The 19,447-nt window shown below is 36.9% G+C and overlaps 1 long non-coding RNA gene across 1 annotated transcript; it reads right to left on the bottom strand.

Annotated features, from left to right (window-relative positions):
* Window positions 1-446: 446 nt before the first annotated feature.
* Window positions 447-14,541, bottom strand: LOC136842472 (uncharacterized). The gene is made up of 4 exons (XR_010854229.1): window positions 14,410-14,541; window positions 4,567-4,694; window positions 2,535-2,733; window positions 447-2,135 (listed from the first exon to the last, which is right to left on the bottom strand). It is a non-coding gene; the product is annotated as an uncharacterized lncRNA (long non-coding RNA).
* Between the last annotated feature and the right edge of the window lie 4,906 nt (window positions 14,542-19,447).

The raw sequence follows: 19,447 nt of genomic DNA, 5'->3' as shown, positions 1-19,447 counted from the left end.
GGCACAGTAGAATGGAGAGAACATCGTGAATAGGAGTCCAATTACATTTTTATTGGCGTATGTATACAATATTTTTAACATGAACCCAAATGTCTGTAATTTAACAACTATACAATTATGTTCACTATGTTGGGGACATTATTGTAAGTATGTGCTGCATTACGATTTTTTAAGTATGTGTTGCATTATGATTTTTTGGGCCCTTTGTAATTTCACTAGTGAATCATAGCAGTTGATGACAAACTGGAGAAGATCCACCTGTTACTACCATAATTTTATGAAGAGGTCATACAGATTTATTGGAAGAAAATTGGCATGAATGAGCACTCACACCAATTATCTTACAGTGAAATAATCTATATGGTCTCTTCAGAAAATCACAGCAGTACTAGGTGGTTATTCTCTCTGATTAGCTGTCAATTGTATTGATCAATTGCAGTTACTTCAAGAGGCCTTGTAGTTCCACAGTCATCTTACACTTACACAATACAAATGCATGTGTACAACTTACTGCTACTGTGCAATCATATTTGTGGGATGAAGTTACTTTCAGCCGTTCTAAGTAAATTGGCAATTTGTTCAAATTTTATGGTTTTGCAAGCATATTGGAGAAGCAGCTATATATTTTCTTGTGAAGAAAGGCTGTCAATTTGCAATTGCAGATCAATTTAGTTCATAATTGGTATTTGTTAGGTACTGATTTTAGTGATTCTGAAATATATTCTGGCACAAGTAATCCAAATTCACAGTGGGAGACAGGTGTAAAATCAAATGTGCCAGACAGGTTTGGCTTCATATATTCTACTTTCATACAGGGTGTCCACCAGTTCCAGTTTCCAGCACGAGACCTCCAGGGAGAGGGATCCATTGGTTTAGATTCTTGATGGAGGCCTTCTAGTCCTTCCTATGGACTTGAGGGACACTTGGACCTGGAACAGTAGAAGAAACAGCAGAAACCTCTGAGGAGCATGAATTGAAGGGTTGACAGTCATCAGGTGGTCAAGGAGCATCAGAAACAGGAAGAACACATATGTGTGCCCTGACGGTAGAACAGTTCTTAGAGAAACCTTGAGAAGTACGAACTGCTTTAGCACAGATGTGCTTAAGCGAATGCAGGACAGCTATGGGAGATGGGAGTGAGATACTGAGGAAGACTCACGAACCCTCTTAGGTGGGGGAGCTATTTAGTCTCTCTTCTTGTCTGACGGGAATGGACAGAGTAGTTGATGAAGTGGAAGAAGGTGAAGATGGAGATCTATGACATCTCTTCTTTGATGCCTTCACCTGTGATGGACTGAACTCCTTCCTGATGAAACCTTATGTCTCTAAGATACAGATTGGATCAGGGTGTGAGAAGTTGCAGATGTGTTTGTTGGTATCAACATGGCATGGGGAACTATGAGTGTCATCAATAGCTGAGAGGAAGCCAAGGCAACTGAAGTTCTATCCATAGTGAGATGGGATGACATTGCTGAGAAGTCTTGGAAACTGTCATGGTGGACAAAACTGGAAAGCAAGAACCAAACAGTGAGAAAACAGGCTGGAGAGGGGTGGTACACCTGGTAGGCCGAAGGAGCCCCAACACTCTTTCATCTTCTGTGCACCACCTCCTGAAAGCACAGTATGAGGGGGAGCAGCCTCTACCCTTCCATGAGTAAGGGAATCCAAATCAGTTAAAAGTTTTCCTGCACTCCCTATTGAATCTTCAAGGGCTGAAGCATTGGAAGAATGAGAGGGAGTAAAATTCTTCATGGGAAGCAGCAGCAGTGTGAGAAGACTTCAGAAGAAAATAGCAACAGCATGAAGGGAACACAGCTGCCTCTGAGGAAGCAAATCCTTATCTCCTCCTCTTAACAAATTTCTTCCATTGCTCAGGAGGGCAATCAATTCAGGGAATAGGTTACTTCCATTACAATTGTAAGTCCTGCATCTGGTTCATGTCATGGCTGTTCCAATGTATACAGGTGTATAGAGCAAGTGTAATTTAGTAAATGCTTTTTCAAGGACCATTCAATGCAGTTTTCCTATTTGAGATGTCCAATCTTCTGGTTTGTTCCATCCATCTCTGGTGCACGAGCATGATTGCTTACAGTTCCAGCTTCGTATTTTTTGACTGCCTCTCAGCCATGCAGTCTCTGCAAGTAAAGAGCTTAATTAAACACCAGAAATGTTAAACAGGCATGAAGAGATAAATGCTCAAAATCTCATTATTTAAACTTAGGGCTGTGAAGTTAAAAGCAATTACTGACTACTGTACCTTCTAAAATAATGCATAGTAATCCAATTTTACTTTAAGGTACCAGTGAATGGGGAATTTTATAACATTTCAGCAGTGGGATTTTAGGTACAACTTCTAGTTTCAGACCATTATTCTAAAGTTTAAGGATATTGGAAAGTACTGAGCAGCATGTCTAAAGAAAGCAATTGCTAACTCGACATAGATTCTATCTAACTTGGGAACATTTGGAAAGCTTGTGTTAATTGCATCTACTATGAAACTAAAGTTTCATGAATAGCATAATAGCATACATCACCTGATTTATTTAGTCCAATTAAGCCACCAGGACACTCTTCAGGAATCACCTGACCAACTGATTTAAGGCAATCCAAATCTACCAATCAACTAAGAAGTAGCTGTACTGGATTTGAATTCTGCTATTAAAAGGTTTAGCTCACCACTTGGTTTCATTGCTTCTTAGTTCCTTGTGATGTTGAAACTCAAATGCTGCAGAACTAAGTACAGTACACACACAAAAAAAAAAAAAAAAAAAGTTATGGAATTGAGTGCACCATGATTTACTTGACCGACTTTTATAAAAATGTTATTGTGGGTACTGTATTATATAAAGGAAATGGAGATACAATTTGACCAATACAAAAAACAATTGACCAATACAAAAACAATGGAGTAAATTTTACCATTATTGGAAAGACTGACTGAGTCAATATCCATTTAATTCAATAACAAGGAACAGATTTGATCAAAGTTGCACAATAAGCCACTTACAAAGACTCGAGCCAGTCAATAGCATCTAAAAAAAAGTTTTTGAGTGGGTTGAATTGTAAGCCTAACAAACAAACCATGGGATTAAAGTCTAAATTAGAAATTTAGCCTTGGGCATTATTTCACAGAACAATTTGAATCTCAAAAATTGCACGATAAAAACATTTCACAGGAAACACTGAATCAAAAGCACCATCCACTGTTAAACTAAGTTTATCTAAATATAACCTTTTGGCACATCAGCCTGCTTCTACGAGGAAAACAACATGATCCAGGCCTATATGTAGGTGTTAAATAGCACAAACCATGGTAGCTAGAGAGTGAACTTTCCTCTTATCATGACCTATTGCTTTCTCTACTAGGAAGTATTCAGGCAAGTGATGATGATGATTTAAGGAAATTCCATTAACTGTACAATACTTGCAAAATTTTATAAAAACCTGATGAAGTGTGACTACAAGGGTACCCCTGAAAGACACAATAGAAAAAATCTGGGGTCGTATATCTACCTTAGGCAATTGTCTGTCAGCTCACCAAGAAAATTGAAACAAAAACAATTAAGTTGGAAAATGAGCTACAACAGAAGTAAAACTAAAGTGATCAACTAAGTCATAACATGGCAAAAGCAAAAGCTATCAACTGCAGTTTCCAAAAATGAGAAGAGAGTGCAATAAAGGTCTGCATGAACTGGGGTGGAGCAATTTTTTACAACTATTATTTCAATTTACAACATATCAGTAAGTGACATCTAATGTACTATGTAACAAATTAAGAACAGAAGTAGGTTATGTCTTCTCTTTGAATCATAAAGAACAGAAATGTGCTCTTTGTTTCTCCCCACTGTTCTTATTTCACCAATTGTCGTGAACATAATATAGACTACTGTACTAGAATGCAACAATTTTTTTTTTTTTTTAAATGTTCAAGACTTATCGTCACCATTTAAAATATTGTATTTGATACATAAATGAGTCATCTATAAAAATGAAGAAATATGTTGGTTTCAGCTAGCCTAGCAATGCACAGCTACAGCAAACCAATGGGTAATGAAAAACTTATGCCCTAATTTTCACTTTCCATTACCTATAAAGTGCATATGGTTAAATCATCTCTTGTATGTAAACAAAATTATCCAATTATATTTTTGAGTTTTAACAAGCTTCTCTATTTTATCTATGGTGCATTAAAATTTTATTCATTATATTATATTCTTGGTGTATTTTAATGTTTTAATATATCTCTCATTCATTAACAAACTATTAAACATATGGCAACAGTTATCTAGGGTTCCATAGGGATCTTAAACGTCGATTCTGTTATACAGCTAAGGCTATGTCCTAAGGTTGCCATAAGCACAAGTTCAGCCCATACTAATACTAAACCACAATGTTTACCAACAATGCTCTTTAGAAAGGAGTGGAAGCAAGCAAGTCTTGATTACTGGTGAAAAAAAAAAAATGTCAAAACTTTCGCCTTCCATAAATAAAAACCTCACTTTACGTCTACTTCAAATTATGCAAGACATCAATCACTGTTTATGCAAGACATCAATCACTGTTTACCTCTTATTAATCGCCTGTAGAGTTCTTGTTTTATAGCAAAACAGTCGATTAAAGAAGTTACTCTGAAGGTGCTAGTAGCAAGATCTTAATGACATCTTTCTGGTTTCTGTAGTATCAAGCTTCACTTCCTGGAAGGAGGAGAATGTTAAAGAAGAAAATTGTTTGCCCACATTTAAAAGATCAAATGTGAAGAACATGTAATATAAAGAAAGTGAAAAATGAAGAGAAAAAAAAAACCCTCTCTCACCTCACGAGTGTATTTTAATTGAACTGAAATTGCACTATTAAACTGTTCTAGTACTTTTACAACAATCTGTATAATGGTCTTTATGTGGACAAATGTATTTTACAACAATCTGTATAATGGTCTTTATGTGGACAAATGTATTCCTTAAAGAGAAGACTATCTTACAAAGTACTGTATATGAGACTTACACCAGTGGATTAACCTACACATCTGAAAATTAATGGGGATGGCTACAGTCACTGATAATTACAGTATCCATGATGCAAAAATGAATGTTCAGTTGTGTTGCCCTTCATAACAAAATGTCATAAAGAATGGCTGCTTTATAAACAATGGGAAATCTTATAAGGCCATACAACCATGCAGTCTACACTTGTCAAAATATGTAACAATAAATACTGGATGAGTCAAAAGCCATATGTCAGTAAAACTAAGGTTTTGTTTAAAATTACTTAGGTTATGAAATACAACTGCAAGTATGATGAACACAAATTAAAGTGGTTATCTCTTAGATGACTACTAATGACTAATCTAATGGACACATGATATCCTAAGAGACATAATTTAAAAGAGAACTAAACTGCATTACCACAACATTTATAAAATCTAAAATGATGATAAAACCCTCAGTGAAGGCTCACAATAATGGAGTTAACCAATTTGCTAATACAAGCAATGTAGCATTACTGGCAACAAGGTTTATACCATTCATATTTTATAAACAAGTGACAACATATTCAATGCCTGTAAGCTTCTAACATGAAATACAATGACAATGGAGTGTTCAGGCACTGTTAGAATTTACCACTTAATTTTTAATAACATACCCTGACATTATTTTGGCTGGTTATCGGAAAATTTTAATTTTCACATTAATCCCTAAATGAGCTTTAAAGAACTATAGTACTGTACATAATAAGCTACATTTTCCATAATTTACTCAAAGCAATTTACTTTTCAAAGCTAACACAATTAATTTATAAAAACTTGTGACAGTACATTATTACTGTACATGTATATACCTGTATTGCAAAGTAATATTTTCTACTTGCTTCTGTGTCTTTGCTGTTGTTCTATCAACTTCAGTTCATTAGGACAATGCTAAGGCCGTACACCAGCCATACTGGTATATGCTGTGCACTATAAATCTAGAGGAGGAATTTATGGGCTTGACTTATGAAATGGGCCATAAGAGAACCTTTACCGTGCTTTGATTTAATAAGTCAAAACTCCAAAATTCTATTATACACTGTGGCTTATTTGCAAAATATACTTTAATGAGCTTCATAAATGTCTGCCATTAAGAAACTAAAAGTCTATCATCACTTTGTATGAAGGATATTCCAAAAGAATAAGCATTACTTCACAAGAGTGGCTGAAGAGGTCTATTATTCACACTGATGAAAGTGCTGTTATATTTTTAAGATTTATAGCAGACTTCATAAAAGAAATGAGGACTTAAAAAAATTCTCAATGTTATAAAACTAAATTAAATTTAACACTGGCTGCTTCCTTCTGCCTAGTTTTAAACAAATAAGATTCAAGTACCCACCTTTATGACATAACTAAATTAGTTATAAGAGTACAGCACTTCACCGAGTTGTTTATCTGTAACAATATATTGGCCAAAGTTGATTTCACAGATTATTTAATCCCAAGATTAAATGTGCACTCAAATTCAAGGGAGCATTAACACTAAAACAAAAATTGTGACCATATCTTCAGCAATCCTCAATCACAGCTAAAATCTTTGGAGTTTTGTACACAGCTTTGAGAAATGGGCTTCATACTACCTAATTTGAGAACCTTGTTAATAACAGATCTTACAAAGCTAGTACCTCATTCACAATAAAACTGATGCAAACGACAGCCTCCATTATGTACACATGATTTCCTACCCTTAGGGGACTAAAAGCAATCATAATATTGGCACATATAATAAAGAAAACCTTCCATCTCAAGTATACCAGTTCTACTGCTGATCTACACAGAATTTTACCAAGCTTTTGATAATCCTTCACATCATTAAAGGATACATGGCAACCCAAACATAATACTAGGTTCCCCTTCGATATGAAAGATTATGAAAATGGGTCTTCTCAATATTCTGGGGAGGGCAGCTCCAACCTCCTGTGTGATTGGGACCATGCCATTTGTGTGAGAGATGTCCCCTGAATGCAGCTGGAACCGCTTCCCTCATAGCAGCACTTTTCTCGACCTCGTGTCCTGTACAGGTATCATCTCCTCTTTCCACAGGTTGCCCACGGCCTTCAATTACCGTCAAGTCTTTGGTCTTCAGATTGGCTTGAAAGTTTACTAGGCCTCCCTCTCTGGTTCCCTCAGCCTCTCTTGATGACTCGGTTGTAACATTGACTGGAGTCATTGGAAGTTTTTGTGTCGTGCGTTCGAGACTTGTCAGTACCGATCGATTTATGAGGTGTACACAGGGAACAAAGAGTGTGCCAGGTAGAAACATCAGAGCCAGGACTGATCATCTTATTTTTAATTCACCCTTACAATGATACACTTTGGGATTAGTCTTAGCCATTGGCCATTGTACAACCATGTTTTGCAATGGATTTGAGAAATGTCATTGATGTTCTTTGGTCCCTTTGGGACCACAGAAGCAACTGAAGGTTTCTCTTTCAAAACCCTTCCCTTCCCAGAAGAGGAAGTAAGGTAAGAAGAAAGAATAGATGCTAAGACAGCTTTCTTCCCCACGTGCGCAAAAAGTGGGGGAGTGCCCATAGCCTTATGCATCACATTACGGTGGCCGAAACCTGGGTAGTAGATGTCCTTTGGTAGGATATCAACTACCCTTAGAGTTCCTACCACTCCTCATAAACCATCCGGTCCATGTCCTCAAATTCATTCAGGCTCTTTCCCTGCAGGGAAATGAAGGCTAAGCTGAATGAATATATCCTACCCTTTCTCTAGCAAGCGGAGAGAGGGACTGACAATGAACAAACCCATTGGTTATCTTCAGCTTTATTGTCCCCGACAATAAGGGTTCATCCAAGCTTTTCTTTGAATCAGTGATGCTACATCCCATTAATTTGAAATGCCCAGAAGTCTGGCAGTTGAACACTATGGATGTTCAACATAGCAGAGGTATGAATCTCCTTCCTTTGCTCTTACATGACCAAGAAGAGAGATTCCGGATGAGGCGAACTACCAGTCAGTTCAGAGATTTGGTCAGAATCCTCCCACCACGAAGTAAGTCTCCCATATGTGGACTGAGGGTTTGTATATGTATAGGAACAAATGACAAATTTTATAAGTAATTTGTATTTTTCCTAACATACAAACCTGCAGTCTTTAAATAAATGGCCCACCTCTAACCACCCCTCATTCTGCTACTTGGGCCTAAAGGTAAAGTGAATGCATACCGACTGGATGGCAAGGCTTCCTCCTCTCCCGTCAGTAGCCAACTACCAATAACCACCTTGTTTTAAGTTAAAACGGCCAGTTCCAGCTTGCAATGAAAGTAAACAGCCATATGTAAAGACCTCTGGTTTGTATGTTGAGAAAAATAAAAATTACTTTAAAATTTGTCATTTTGAGGTCTTTTCTATATTTTTTCATTCTACCCATTCTGTAACTTCTTGGACACTGGTTTATAACTGGGAGGTGATATGGGCTTGTAGTGAGTTCTTATGCTTATGGGAGTCATTTTTTGTTATGTAATGATTACCTTCCATTTTCAATCTATCATAACTTTATAAATTCTCATGTTAAAAACACCAGCATGTTTCCAGCCTTCAGCCATCATTTTCAAAGGCTGCTTTATGCAAGAGGTATTTTGGTGACTGGGAGTCATTTCCCGATTTCTCATGAAAAATTAAGATACCTCCATATTTTTCATGGCCTACAGAGTCATCCCTCTAAACATACAATTCATGACCTACTGAATGCAGTGTTCATTTAGACCAAGTCAATCACTGGGTTTCTAGATCCATGTATTCAGTTAAGGTTCCTAAAAAAGTGAAACAATACTAAAGAGGTTTTCTAGAAACTTTCTTGGAAAATTAGCAGCATGGGAAATATTCTCAACCTGAATCATTTCTTTTCAAGGTCTTTTACATACGACACCTATCACCTTTAAATTCACTGGATAGCACAACCCTCGATTAACCGGAGCTCTCAGTTATCCCAAGTTAGGGAAAACGATTTAAAAGCTTACCAGATTTTGATGGACTAGCTGGTTTTGGCAGTTGTGGAAAAACTAATGTTTGGATGACAAAATATCACACAGGAGGGCCTTGTTCTGCTATGAGTGATTGGGGGCATGCAGCAACAGACGAAAAATTGCTTTGTTCCTCTAACGTACCATCCAAGAAATGCATCTTATCATGGTGGAAAGCAGAATTCAGTGGTGAAAAGAGTGGCTGTAAGGATTAAGACAGCCACTTCACAGACTCACTCACTGGTGCACAGATGCAGAACACTGAATGACTGTGGTGAGATAAACATTATTTTCTCTGTGATGGAGTGATGAGAAAATACTTCAAGTAATATCTGTGTTGATAAATTTCATCCTTCTATAAAATTATGTTTACAGGATTTCATCTTTAATGCACTTATGATTTACAATGAACATCATGCAAATACAGTATATTCACCAACACAAAAGGGAGGAGCGGCTTCAAAGCTTCCTGACTGAGGCAGCCTAGTTGTACCTTTGCACAAGCAAAGGAAGAGTAAAAGGTATGGTCACTGCTGTGGCCTGCCTGGTTCCAGCCAGTCACCTGTCAGAATATTTACTGACTTTTGTTAATGTTTTTGTCTTTTTTTATATTTATGATATCTATTGTCTTATTTATACAGTACATACATGCATCCCCAAGGGCCTGGTACTAAACACAGTGGCTATTTTGCACAAACTGGTAGTTATCAAAACAGATGGGTGTGGTAGTAGTCTCCAGTTTTACAGAGCACAAAACACTTGATACAGAAGAATCACAGCCTTCAACCTCATAGATTTAATGTAAGAAATGCTGTAATCTTATGTAATGAAAATATAGGAGTCCATGGCAAGTGTATAATTACGAGTGCAATAATTTGTATGGCCTCTTAAGTCCAGTTATGTTCAGGGTGTCTAGGGGGTCAGGGCAATCCCTGGCTTGGTTAGGAAGCATCCCTGTATTTTACTTGGGGACCTAAAGCTTTACCCTTTTGGGCAGTTAAGAATAGAAGAATATAGAACTTAGGCTTAATACCAAGCGCTGGGACCTTTAAGGTCATTCAGCACTGAAACATAAATTGACAATTAACAGGTTTTAAAGGTGTAATGAGGAAAACCTCACAACTGCATTATTAATCAATTGTTATTTGAGGGTGAAAAGTAAGATGAAAGAGAATATGAATGGAGGTACAGTAAAAGGACTGAAAGGGGTTGCAGCTAGGGACCAAAGGGACGCTGCAAAGAACGAGTAATGCCTACAGTGCACCAAGTGAGGTGCACTGACAGCACTAACCCCTACAGGGTTTTGGGTAGTTAAGGAACCAACACCCTAAGCTAGGGTCCTCCAGAGGTCTAACTGTTGAATATGGGAGGAAAATAACTACATAAACAAGTAGTTTGCACCAATGCCAAGTCAGAAATACACAAAAAAGATGATCAGTCATAGATACAGGCCTATGTTGTTCTTGTATTTGAACAGCAATCAAAAGTATTTTAGTAGACTACCCTATTACCACATTTCAGGGACTGGGCTATCTTGCCCTTCCCTTCAACATTATTATGATGATTATTCAGAAGATGAAACCTATTCATATGGAACAAGCCCATAGGGGCCACTGGCTTGAAATTCAAGCTTCCAAAGAACATGGTATTCATTAGGAAGAGGCGGCGGTAAAGAGAAACAGAGAAAGAAGAGATCTCACTTATAAAAAAAAATTAATAAATTAACAAATAGATAAAAATGTATTAAAATGCAAGAAGAATACTATTAGGGTGGTAATGCATTTCATCTTTGCTTGACCTTCTCAAGTTCCAACTGCACAACATCCTCAGGGAGGCTGTTCTTAAGTCCAACGGTGTGAGGAATAAAGGGTCTCAGGAACTGCAAAGTTTGATAGCGAGGCACATTTACTGCATATTGGTGCTGCTTTTCAGTGAATCTGGTTCCTCTCAGCAGGTCAGGGGAATCACAGATCACTTATGAATGTGAAAGATCTCTGTTAAAATACAACCTATGAAAAAGTGACAAACAAGAGACTATTTGTCAATGGTCCAAGCCATAACTGCTACTGTTAGGATACAGAAACCTACCATCACGAACCACTCTATCTAAAAGATAAATCTCTGGCAGAGGCAAACATCAACATTGGAGAACAGTATTCAGTAAAGGAAGCACAAACGACCTAAAACAGGTTGCAATGATTTTATCACTTATAAATATATGAGGCCTCACAAACAGTACCTAACTCTCGTGCAGCATTTGCTGAAACTTTCATTATATGTGTCTAAAAAGTCGGGTGCAAGTCAAATGATACAGCTAGAATAGTTAAAGCTTCAGACTCATTCAGCAAAGTACCATCCACCTGAAGGAGAGGATGGGATGGAATATCTGTATGAGATCTGCTAATTAAGTTTTTATTTTACTGGAGTTAAGCCTCATACCCACCCACTACACCATTCCCAGGATCCAGTCAAGTCCCGATTGATGCTGAGGGAAACTTAATTTTTCATAAGTGGAGACACTTGACTACACCCACAAGTGTTGCATCATTAGCATACTGAACAACCTTGTTTTCCAGGCCAGCAACCATATCACCTGTATACACTGAAAATAACAGTGGACCAAGGACACTACCCTGTGGAACTTCGGACACAAAGGTCTTGGTTTACTAAAGATCCCGTCCACAGCGACTCACTGCTGCCTACCTGTAAGGAATCTTGAAGTAATCCTAAAAGATATCCACCCACTCCAAGATTCTAGTTTATAAATAAATGCCTTATGATTTTCTAAATCAAAAGCAGCTGTAAAATCCATTTGAATTGCTCTGCACTCAAAACCCCTATCAAGGTTTCCTTGCAATGGCATGTCAAGTGTAAAAGTGCATTGCAGGTACCTAACTGCTTCCTGTATGCATACTGACTATCAGCTAACAATCCTTTAGATTCCACATACTGTACTTACATAGTAGCTTAAAAATAATTTTTTCAGCAACTTTGGAGAGAATTGGGAGAATACAGATTGGCCTGTAATTACTACAGTCTGCAGATAGGCCACTCTTTGGAACAGGCACTGTATTACAGTACTAAGCATGTGCTCATCCACAAAGATACTAAGCCAGCATAAAATCTAAATAATCTACTAATCTTGGGAGACAACACACTACAAGCTTTTTTTAAAAACCAACGGGAAGAAACTAACAGGATTTTCTCCACCCCATCTATCAAGATTATCAAGAATTTTCATAGCATCTCTAAAACGAAATGCAAATTTTTGTAAGAATAAGTTCTGAGTGACAAACGAATTGAATAAAGAATTTAGGCTAAAGGCCAAACACTGGGACCTATGAAGTCATTCAGCACTGAAATGAAAATTGACAGTAAAAGGTTTGAAAGGTGTAACAGTAGGAAAACTTTACAGTTGCACTATGAGAGTGGAAAGTAAGATGGAAGAAAGAGAATGAGAGGAGGTACAGTAAAGGACCGAAAGGGGGTTGGAGCTAGGGGCCGAAGGCACACTGCAAAGAACCTTGAGCAATGCCTACAGTGCACCACATGAGGTGCACTGATGGCATTACCCCCTTACGGGATTCTGAGTGACAAGCATCGGGGAGAGTGATCTATCCTCAGCTGATTGCTTAGCTTCAAAAGCTCGATGAAGCAGTTCAGCTTTTCCCTAGGACCAGTAACCAATCTACCATCATGTTAATAGTGGTGGAATGGCAGACAAGCCTGACCCAAAGATAGATGCCAATTTGGTCCACCACAGATGAGGCCGAGTAATTCCTTCAAGTTTCCTCTTCACAGAATTAGTGTAATTTCCCTCGGCTGTATGGTAAATTCTATTTGCAGCACAGCAAGACTCAACATAAAATGCGGTAAATCTAGGCAACAGCTCTGGACGGGCTATTACCTTGGAAGTTGATTTTTCCTACACTTTGTGTTGCTGATGAGGGAGGAAGTGGCGTTTATTGTCAATCATTTATTATTAACCTCATATCTATCCAACATGGTTGGGACCCTTTGGGAATGTGGGGTTTTGGAAAAGGTTGGGAGAAAGACCAGAATACCATGTTGTTGTTATGGAATGGTTCTGCGCATACGCAAGTCATTAAGGAGCCATATGTTGAAGAGGGTATTGGCTAAGGAAACCCAGTATAAAAGGAACTATGCTAACCTAATGTAGCTTAACCTAACCTAACCTAGCAGGCTGGCCCCCGGTGAAGTGAACTCCTCTTTTTACCAAAAGCTCCCCTATAACACTGCATATGTGCAATAGCATTCCAGGATGGCCAGTATAAAACTTCCAAGGTTAATACAGGTTAACTACAGTTGACCAACAAAATTGGGTATTATTTTTGAGGAACCAGCCCAAAATGACATGAAAATATGTTTTTCTAGGTGATTTTGATGTGTTTTGCAAAATATCACCTTCATTTTCCTCGAAATTAACGGGTTTTAGACTTTACCAAAGCACCTACAGTTTCGGGCCCACTCGACCTTTGACCGAAATCGGTGGAAGAATTTAGTCTTGACTGTAACCCTAGCAGGCTAGCTAGCGCGCAGCCAACATTACCTCTTGCCAGAAAATGTCATTTGCTTGCCAAGAATCTTTAAATATACGGATCTGGGCGTGAAGCGCCGTTAGCCATGTGCCTTACTGACAGCACACATAAACAGGACGACATGTTGGTTTTGGTGTTCTTCCGCCCGATTTCGGAGCGGTCGAGTGGGCCCGGGAAACTGTAGGTGCTCGAGAAAAGTCTAAAACCGTTAATTTCGAGGAAAATGAAGGTGATATTTGTGCAAAACACATCAAAATCACCTCGAAAAACATATTTTCATGTCATTTTGGGCTGGTTCTGTTTCTAACTATACCGGAGAAAGCTCGGGAAATTGATATTTTTGGGCGAGGGAGCACAGTATGGCCCTACAAAGCTTAAATCCTGCACATGGCTATTTTAATATGTCCCCAGAAAGGTAATCAAAGTTAGGACAAATGACCATCCATGGTTTGATGATACATGTAGGCTAGTCGAGCCTGCTAGAACAAACAAGACTAAATTCAACACATGGAAACGAAGTCACTTAAATGAAAATGACGCCATTTTTGGTAGAACTAAGCAATAGCTCCGTAGTCTATGGGGTGTTAATTTGGAAAGTGATTTTTCCTAGACCTGTAGGCTAGGCTAGTATCCTGTTTTGGTTGCTTGTCAAGAATTTACCCTTTCTCCAACCCCACTCAAGAACACACTCACATACATAGCCTACAGAGAGTAATCTATAAATTATCTTGTGCCTTGGTAATTTGAGATTCTTCTGTTATGCTAACTATTTAAGGCACAACTCTGGCAAATGAACAATTTAGAACTACAATGGATACATTTTTAAGTAAAAAAACGACAGCAACGTATACCTTGGACACCTTATTTTTCAATTTGGGGAATAAGTTCAGTTTCACCGGCTCACAACTGTCAAAAAATACATTGCGACCTACAAACTTACAGAATAGCCAAGTTACAATGTTCAGAATTCTCATACGTAAAAGAACTGAATAAATGAAAATAATCTTGCCACTCCTTATATTTTACAGCGTCCATATTATCCCGTTGTTTATTAGTATAAAACTCCTAAAGTTTCTATAAAATTGGAGAAAATATAACTTATGGAACGAAATATAAATTATGTACCTGGTAACATTGCCAGAAAAAACTTCAAAACGTAGAGAAGACACTCTCCCCTCGGATTGAGGTGCCATATTTAAAAGAGGTACAAGATATCTCGGTCAAAGCAGAGGGCGTACTGTGGTAGTTCGAGAAACCACAAACTAAAACCAAAGGTAGTGGTAGCAAACAACTTTGTGGCTTCACTTATATCAGTATATATATATATATATATATATATATATATATATATATATATATATATATATATATATATATATATATATATATATATATATATATATATATATATATATATATATATATATATATATATATATATATATATATATATATATATATATACATACATATACTGTATATATATATAGTCCCTAATTCTGGATAACAACAAAATATAAGATAAACAAGACAATGACACATGGGTTTATTGTCCTTTCTGCAGAGTATCTGGTAGTCCAAAAGTTAGTTGAAATGTAACGAATGAAAATGTTGGCTTACAAACTTTTATTACGCAAAATAAGCATAACATGGCTGTCATGAATTTTTTTTTATCGCAAGGACATTTAAAATTGATACTAAAAAAAAAGTCTAGTAGGGCCATGGCCTTCAGTGGGGGATGGGGAGCAGCCTTTAGAAGTTTACTCACTCACCCATTATTAGCTAAAAGAATAAATGGAGGGTTATTGAAGAAAAACTGGCTGTTAGTGAAACGCAGTGGACAGTTTATTGCTCATTCCCTTCTTCCTAGTTTACTCTTGAGTCACTCTACAGTATAATTATAAAAAAACTCTCTCTCTCTCAAAGTTTAAGATAATGAAAAAGTCCTAATAATATCTAGACTAAATTCAAAGGCTAACAAATTGTTCTAACTTCAGTTAACGGCAATTTGATTCACCTTCTTTGTTGTCAGAACCGGATGAAAATTACATTTGCAACTCTTGTTTCAACCTCTGAAAATTAATTTATTTTTGGAAAAGATTCATGTAACTGCACGGAAACCTCTCTGGGTATAATTAGAAATTATATAAAGCCTACAAAAATCGGGACTTGTATATCGCGTTTGAGACCGGCAAAAATTAAATTTTTCTTTATCAACAGTTTCGTATGATGTTAGTGTGTACAAAGCAGGTTGCGCATTTGAAATATCTGCATGCACCCAAGGTGGAAGAAGAGTAAGGTGAGTTCGCGAGAGAACGAGTTTTGCGTTTTCCGGCGCAGTGACGTCACTTGGAATCCAGCTGAGTAAGTGGCAAGAGTTTCATTGACTCATACTGTTTTGGACGTAATTCGTCGATCTTTTAACATTTCAGTCAGCTGATAAGATACAACAAAGATGGTGGTATGTGCTGTGTTTGGTTGCGATGACCATGATCGCCATCGCCAAGAAAAAGGCATTTCATTTTGCAAAACTTGGGTTAATCTGTGCAAAAGGAAAGATGATTTCAACGTGAAGAATGCAAGAATATGCGCCATTCATTTTGTCCCTGGTAATATTGGAGAAAGCCATAGACATATACTTTTAGATTATCATCCTAAAAATGCACACAAATTGAAAGATACTGCTGTGCCTACTCAACAAAGGATACAACTCCAGGTACATATTGTTTATTTGCTATATTAATAGAAGAGTATTTTAGTTGGCTTAGCCTATTTTGGAATTGAAATTATGTAAGACAGAGAGATAGACCCTATTCAATATTTCTCAAATGAAAATGGTTTGGTTTATTATCAGCTGACTTTGAATACAAAAATTTTGATTAATCTATTTATAAGGCATGTTTATAAAGCTTACAATTCAGATCTTTGTATGCCTTCTTTTTGTATAATTATTTTATTTTATAAGCCTATATCTATGCAACACTTTTGCTTGATGATTGATATAATTTTCATGAAAGTGATTTTGCTTAAACCTATTATCAACTCTCTCATATTGTTTGTTAACTCTTTGTTGCTATTAGGCCCATTGCTATAAACTAAAATACCTAGGCTTACAGCATATAGGCGCATAGGTGTAGCCTAGATTTTTCTATGGGACAAGGAAAATTTATGACAAGATTCTCTCTCTCTCTCTCTCTCTCTCTCTCTCTGTATTTTTCTCTCTCTCTCTCTCTGTTTTTTGTCACTTCGTGGGTTAATAGTACATTACTTAAGCTAGATTCCTCCTCCTGAAGAACTGGCTTAAAAGGCCTCCCTGAACTTGGCTGCTAAAGAAAGTTTTTTTTTTTTTTTTTTTTTTTTTTTAGACAATTATAGGAGTCCTTTTAGGGGAGCCCTTCAGGCAGATATATCTAGCTAAAGTGAATTAACTATAGTAAGTAGGCCTAATATTATGGCCAAAACCCTTCATGATTTTCAGTAGGCATATATAAAATTATATATCGATATAGGCCTAGGTCTTTATTAGGTTAAGAAAAACTCACAGCAGAATTCTCTCTCTCTCTCTCTCTCTCTCTCTCTCTCTCTCTCTCTCTCTCTCCTTATTCTTACTCAAGTAATATATTATTTAATCCTGGTCGTATTTCATTTACAGTAGGCTAGACGACAATATATTTTCTTCTGTAAGGGTAAATATCATTTTATCATATTATAACTACTTAATAATGAACTAATTGAACTATAAAACAACGCAATAGTGCCCTATGGCTAGAAATACATTGCAGTAATATTTGACCGTGAGTAGTTCTGGGTTCCGTTTGACGTCAATGACTCGTCTCGAGCTGCGCGTGATTCCACCTGTTCTTCTTCCACCTTGCATGCACCTGCCCACAGTATGTTAGGATACGAATCATCTTGGTAAGAAATATCACGATGAATAATACAAATACACACATACTGTAGTCTTATAGCTACAGGACTCCAGGTAGCAAAAGGGGTGAACTAAAAATGAGATCAATATCCTTAAATAGACAATATGAATATGCATTGATATTGGTGATGGTATTTGTTTTAATGCCAAACCGCATTAAATGCTTGAATATTTTAGTAATGAAACAATTAAATTATTCTGCTTTTATAATCACATGTTTTCACGGAAATGTGGGGAAAACGGTTTGCACACGCCTGGTGGGAAAGAATGTGAGTGTGGGAGTTTGGATATGTGTGGAATGTGAACGTTTGCAAGAGTAGGGGAACATATAAATGAATAAATGAAAAAGTACAGATAGCACATTAGACGAGTAAGGAAAAAATAACTAAGATCCTGTGTGGTTAAATAATCATTCCACGCTTTCATACTGTAGGCATGGTAAAGCTGAAGAAGTTGGAGAGTTATCGTAGGCTGGAAGAGACCAAAGAGGGAACTGATGAACAGCAAAAGACAGAAATCTGAGAACCTTAATACAAGTCTGTTGTCCCAAGCATGGGATTCCATATAACTACTTGAACAGTGCTTCGTCAGATACCACAAAAGATTTTCGAAAACAGTCTATTCATTATCATATCTGATCTTCATCCGTTCCTTCTTAACTTTATGATTTCTCGCCACTTTTCCATCCCATGCCCCCCTTTTTTTCCCTCTTGACCCTACTTCCGTTTACACTTTCCCTCCTAAGACTACACTTTTCCCTTCACATATCTTTACAAATCTCCCTCCCTTCCTCCTAAAAGTCTTCCATTTCCGATTCTTTTCCTCCTAACCATCCATCGCTCCTTAATAACCCTTCTACTTTACCTATACATGCCTTACGAGCTCTCGTGCTTTCCTTACTACCCCTTCTCATTTCTCTCCTCTCACCCCGTAACAGGCCAGAGCAGAGGGAGTGCAAACTAGGCCAATTGGCATCTGCCTGCAGTTTTAAACTGTATATTTTTCGAATAGAATTGCTCCTTAATACATTGACTATACATCCATCTACAGTCTAGCCTGTAGTTGTTTTATTGTTTTGATGTTTGTAAGCACATCGCGTAGACTACATGTATATACCTATATATAGATTACAACTGATAAGTGCTATTTAATGTCGTTGATTATAATAAAATGAAATACGAATTAGTGTCTAACTTCTGCTATCAATAAGGTAATTTATCGTAAGTTTGTCTCAACTTTTCTATTATACATTAGTTTCTCATCTAATACCATTTTCTTTAGTTTCTTCCTTCTACAAATGTTCACCATTAGAGAAAACGTTATTTTTTCAACAATTTTTAAAATTCTCTGCGAGGATAAATAATCAAATGACAGCATTTTAAAAATAGCTTATCATTAAGAAGCTACTTGATATTTATCATTTATGCAGTACCTATTAGGTTATAATGATAAATTGTACACTAATGGGAGCGAAGTCAGTGCATCAAATCCACCGCTTGCGTGCTAAGAAAACAACAAATAAATAAATAATGAAAAGTTAAAAATTTGTAGTTTTGAAAATTTTAGCTTATTACTAAGTTATATCATTAAATCAAATTGACTATCTCCATGTATGAAACATGTAAAATTTTTAATTAAAACAAGGATAAATTAAAAAATTCTTGCTTGCTTTGAAACCACACACAAAATTAAGAACTACGTGACAAATTTTATACGCATACTTATAGCAGTCGTGTTACGCAAAACAGAATTGCAATATACCGCGCGTTCATTACGAAATACGTCGACAGCTGACAACGTTATATAAAACTTGGTTCAGTTTTTCATTTTCAAACATAATTGCAAAACACTGCAAATCAATGGCAATAGATACACGACAAAATCATATTGGTACACTGGCTATCAATTTTATTTTCTTTCGTCTGTAAAACAGAGAACGTGCCATCATGTATCGCTCATTT

The sequence above is a fragment of the Macrobrachium rosenbergii genome, chromosome 10, assembly GCF_040412425.1.
Source record: "Macrobrachium rosenbergii isolate ZJJX-2024 chromosome 10, ASM4041242v1, whole genome shotgun sequence".
Classification (NCBI taxonomy): domain Eukaryota; kingdom Metazoa; phylum Arthropoda; class Malacostraca; order Decapoda; family Palaemonidae; genus Macrobrachium; species Macrobrachium rosenbergii.
Note: the sequence above shows the minus strand (reverse complement) of the source record. Positions and strands in the feature narration are given on the sequence as shown.